Source organism: Vombatus ursinus, unplaced genomic scaffold (genome assembly GCF_900497805.2).
Source record: "Vombatus ursinus unplaced genomic scaffold, bare-nosed wombat genome assembly UNPS02014159.1, whole genome shotgun sequence".
Classification (NCBI taxonomy): Eukaryota; Metazoa; Chordata; class Mammalia; order Diprotodontia; family Vombatidae; genus Vombatus; species Vombatus ursinus.
In genome coordinates, this window is record NW_020953937.1 from 531,674 (window position 1) to 536,836 (window position 5,163).

Consider the following 5,163-nt stretch of genomic DNA (forward strand, 5'->3'; position numbering starts at 1 on the left):
GATAATAAAATAATAGTTAACATTTATATAGTGCCTACTATGTGCCTGGCACTGGGCTAACCTCTTTACAATTATTATCTCCTTATGAGGCAGGTGCTGTTATGATCCCCATTTTACAGATGAGGAAACTGAGGCAGGCAGAGGTGAAGTGACTTGCCCAGGGTCACAGAGCTAGTAAATGTCTAAGGCTGGATTTGAACTCGGGTCTTCACGATTCTCCAGGCTCCTGCGCTCTGTCGCGCCGCCTAGCGGCCAACAAAGCTCTGCACCTGGGGCAGGAGGGGCGAGGGAGGGGAGCGGAGCCACCCCACGCTGAGAGCACAGTGAAGCAGGGAAGACGCGCACCGGCTGAGCACCGAGAAAGGGAGCCCTGCACAGCAGCAGGAAGGGGGCGTGGCAGAGAGGGGAGAGGAGGTTGGGCAGACGCCTCGGCGGTCTGTGCGCCTGCGCGCCACTGCCCCTTAGCATGCTGGGAGTTGTAGTTCAGAGCGGGGTGCGCATTGGTCTCCTTGTCCCCAGAAGTTGGTTCGCTCCGCCCCGCCGCAGTGGGGGGGGCGGGGCAAGGCCTGGGGGGCGGAGGGTCCGGGGAGATTGACATGAGGTCATAGAGGGTCAGAGGGAGGAGGAGAACCAGGAGGGAGGGATCTGAAAACCTGGGGACAAGAGAGTGACCCACAGTGGCCAGGCCTGCAGCCTGACAGGTCACTTGCAGACCACTGGTCACTTTGGCTGGAATGGTGAGGTCGGAAGAAACAAGGGCTGAGGGGGCAGCTGGGTGGCACAGTGAATAGAGCATCGGTCCTGGAGGCAGGAGGACCTGAGTTCAAATCCAACCCCAGATACTTGACGCTACACTTACTAGCTGTGTGATCCTGGGCAAGTCACTTAACCCCATTGCCTAACCAAAAAAAAGAAGAAGGAAGGGGTGAGAGGAGAGGTGCCGCTGTAGATACCTTTTTGGGGAAGTTTAGCTGCAAAAGGCAGAGGAGACATGAGGGTTTTTACAGGATGGAGGAGGAAATGAGCCAGGAGAGAGGGAGAGATTCGAGATTACTGGGGGGGCGTGGGGGGGGGTGACAGGGGGGGCGATCTGTTGGGGGGGTCACTTGAGCAGGTGGAGGGGTCAGCCCCGCCTCATCATGGGAGGAGAGGGGCAGAAGACCCCTGAATGATGGGAGAGGAGGGAGCTCATGTCATGGTGAATGCCTCCACTTAGGAGGCAGGATCTCAGCTGAGAGAGTGGGGAGGGGGAGAGGAAGCTGATGAGGGTGTTAGAGGGGGATTGCCTGGCAGCAGTGGGGGGGGGGGGGTCACACTACTTAGTGTGGGGGCACCCTGTGTGAGTAAGAGTGAGCATCTGCACTGGTCTCTACTAGTTGATTTTTGCTTGTACCTCCATACTTTGTCCCCAAATGGGCACCACCCCGCTCTGTTGCTGTGGACTTCAGTCTTCCTCAAGTCATTTCTCCTCATCTTGCCCATCTCTGCCCCATCCCAGGGGACGACTGAGCTGAGGCCCCATTGGGAGAGGCAACCAAATGGTCTCTGGAGACCTTCTGGGGCCCTCAGGCTGCCCACCTCAAAGGGGCCCCTCAGGGCCCTGAGCCATCCTGCCAGGGCTTCAGATGTTCTGCTACCAGGAGGCCCTGGGGCGGTGGCTGCGCCCCCAGGGTCTCACCAAGGAGCAGATGCGGGAGCTGTCGTGATGAAGGAATTCAGAAAAGCCATCCTCACCTCCCTCAGCATGCCTGCAATTTGACCCTGACTCTTTTTTTACGTTAGTTAATCTTATTCCTGGCTAGATGTCCAAGGACTGTTTTCGAGGTATTTGCTCCCTGGTAGGGCTGGCCACTCCTCCAGGTGCCGGAAACAACCTTGAACAGAACTGCTCTCAAGGATGTTTTGAGAACCTCGCCTTCCCCACTGAGCACGCCTTTATTCTGGCCAACTGCCTTCTTCGAAGGAACAACTAAAACCAGGCAGCCCCAACTTCACCTTCGGAGTCCCTCCCGAGGGGCCGCCGTGGAGCCCGGGATTTTCCGTTTGGGACTCTGGAGGCTGAAAGCCGGGACTTAAGTATGTTACTGTTACCTGTTGGGACTGACTAACTCTATTCTATTTACTAATCTTAATCCTATTTTACTATCTTAATAATAAATACTTTTACTGTCTACTTATACGCAAATCAAACTTGAGACTCTGTGTTATTTCCAAACCAAAACTAATTTAAGCTGCAGTTAATAAGGCTGCTTAGCAATACAAGTGTCCTGCCCTGAGACCCAGGCCCCGGTGCGAAAGCAGGGTCCCGAGACCATTGAGGAGGTTGTGAGCCTGGTGGAGAGTTTGACCCAAATGGTCACTGAGAGAAGAGAGCTCTTCAGAGCCGTCGGGGCGGGCCCCTTGGGGGTCAGGAGACTGGGGCCACGTCCCCAGACTTGTCATGCTCTGGCCGTTTGCCTGGGGGCTGGGACAGGGCCTGCTCTAGCTCCTTGTCCCCAGTGGGATGTGGCACCCGAGCAGGCAGGTGTCTCCTCCATCCTGGGCGCTATTGGAGTGGTGATGCAGCGGCTTCAGGTCTACCTGCTCTTAACAGCGTTTTGCTGAGCCTGGCTCTAACCTGAGAATGACAAAACAGTAGGCCAGAAACGAAGTGCCGATAATCAGGTAGCCTTTAATGAATTTGTTTCATTATGAGGAGCAGGTTTGGAAATGGGGAATTCTCCTGATCAGAATTCCTCCTTGCTGAAGTGAAATCACAATGGGAGGGGAGGGGGGAAGGTGGATATCGTCTTCCCAGGGCCAGAGCGGTTTCCCAGACAGACCCACAAATGGAAGACGTCCAATTCTGCAGTCCTTACGGAGCAATACTGCGCAAGTCCTCGGGGGTCATTGCTTGGTGGGTTATGGGACCACAGTTCTGTGATGGGAATGGGGCCTACAGTCTTTGATTCACTTTGCTTCAAGTACGCAGGCAGAAGGAAGCTGATGATTGGGAGTCTTGTCAAGGTGTCACTGATCAGTTCAAGCTGCATTGTGAGGCCGTCAGAATTACCTCCACACTGCCAAAGGTTCTTTTTGGAGAAAGAAAGTGGTCATTGATTAGTCTTTAAGATGTAGACAGAGGCATGGTATATCCGAGCTGAAAACAAACTGGCCCTCTAATTTTGCCTTCTAAATGTAAAAATGGCCCTTTTTCCTGGCAGAGTCCTGAGAAAGAGCCAGGGTTCCCAGTGGCCAGTTCTGTAGGAGGCTGCGCAGAGAGTCCCTCCCACAGCCACAGTCACAGCCAGCTCTTTGGGGTAGAGGGAGACCCTGCTGGAAGCCTGCCTCTGGCACTGTTCCCTGGGGATCCCTTGAAGCAAGGAAGGGAAGGGGTGGAGACCACTTGCTGACCACCCCACTGCCTTCTTCCTGGGCCAGGCCACAGCACTTCCTGCTTCACAGTGGGGACTGACAGAAGCCTCGTGGGTGTCATGGGTGTGGCAAGGCCTTTGGCCACTGTTGTTCAATCCTAATTAAGCACCAGAGACTCCACTTGAGGGAGGGAGAGAAGGAGAAGGCCCCTGGGCCTCAGAGAAAGGAAGGAGTGCCTAACCACAGCCCGGCACACCAGCTAACCTGTACCTTCCTTGGCAAACTTCACACGGCCCGTCATTAGTGAGGCCACGTGCTGGCTATAGGAGACGTCGTGTTGGCTTCCAAGGGCATCTGGCCAGTGGGTCAGGCTCATACCCCCATGGAAAGGTTGGGTCTCCCAGAGGGAGACAAGATCAAAAGGTGGGAAACCCAGCACGCTAAATTGGTCACCCGGCCCCACTCATGCCACGTGGGATCTGGCTGGAGACGGGTACGTTGGCCTGGGCATTGGGAAGGGTTCCCGGAGAACTGCAGAATTGAGAGGTGGGCAGGGTCCCGGAGGGGACTCTGAGACAGGCCCTGTGCCTCTGGTCCCCCCATGCCACAATGTGAGGTGGGCCAATGGCCTCACTCATTCTCCATTTGTATGGAATATGGCCTCCTGGCCACTCCTGGAGATGTGTGGCCTTGGCATTGGCCCAGGGGGGTTCAGAAACAAGTATGAGGAGTGTGCCTGGCCAGGGAGGGCATGTGCATTTATTTAGTGTGCATGGTGTGCTGGGCACTGGGCTAACTTAAGTGCTTTATAATGATCTCATTTGAGGCTGGATTTGAACCCAGACCTTCCTGACCTCAGGCCCACAATTTATGCCATGGAGTGCCCCCAGATGCCCCAGGAATAGGCGCTGCCCTCAAGGAGCATACATTCTCAGGACCCACAGAGTAGCCGCTGAAGTTATGGGGGGCTGCCTGGAGGAGGTGGCAGGCACTCCCTAGGCCTTCCCCTCATGTTTAGGCTGGGGCTCACCTCAAATGATCATAAAAACTTGAGTGTAGGAGAGAGATGTGCGAATGGAGCCCGAGGGCTGACCCAAGGCTCAGGGAAGAGGACTGCTGGGGAGGTGTGGCGAGCGGGCATGCACTGGGCACTTAGCCAGAGCTTGTGGGCTTGGTGCCCAGATTGGGGAGGGAAAGGCTGGATAGGAAGGAAAAGTTGGCTCGTGGCCTGGGCCTCCTTATCAAGTCCCAATGCAGTATTCAGTCCGCTTGGGGGATGAGGGGGGCCGCATTAGGGGAGCAGAAGAGGAGCTTGCCAGGGGCCCCGCCCTGTGCTGCCCTGGTTACTGTGGAGACCAGAGCCCGCTGCGCACCGTCTGCGCCTGCGTCGATCCTCCGCTCGCAGGACTCCATTTCCCAGCAGTCTTCAGAGGCTCTTGGAATGTGATGTCACCCAGCAGGGTTTTTGGGGGCGGGATCCAGTGGCCCGTTGTGCGCAAGCGCGAGCCTGAAGGCTCTTGGGGCTCGTAGTCCGTGCCTTCCTGGGCGCAGGCGCAGTGTGTTGTGGGAGGCCTGGCGCGGTCAGCTTTGTCCGGCTCGGGACTGGCAAGGGGTGAGTCCGGCCCCCCCGCATCGAGGGGTGGATGGGGGGGGCGGGGAATGAGGGTTGGGGGAGGTCATCTTGCCCGCCGTCCCCCTAACCTGCAGAGCAAGAGGGTGCCTAGAGATCCCGGGGTGGCGGGCGACCCCTCCCCCGACCCCTCCCATCTTTCTCCAGCCCCTCCCCCCATCTTTCTCCAGCCCCTCCCC

At 56.7% G+C, this 5,163-nt stretch overlaps 1 protein-coding gene across 2 annotated transcripts in view; it reads left to right on the forward strand.

Moving 5' to 3' along the window:
• The first annotated feature begins 4,914 nt into the window (after window positions 1-4,914).
• LOC114040922 (zinc finger protein OZF-like) overlaps window positions 4,915-5,163 on the forward strand; it is an 18,940-nt gene continuing 18,691 nt past the window's right edge. For both annotated transcript variants that reach the window (XM_027859160.1, XM_027859159.1), the window contains exon 1: window positions 4,915-4,966. The gene's annotated coding sequence lies outside the window, so the exon portion shown is untranslated. The remainder of the gene's footprint in view (window positions 4,967-5,163) is intronic.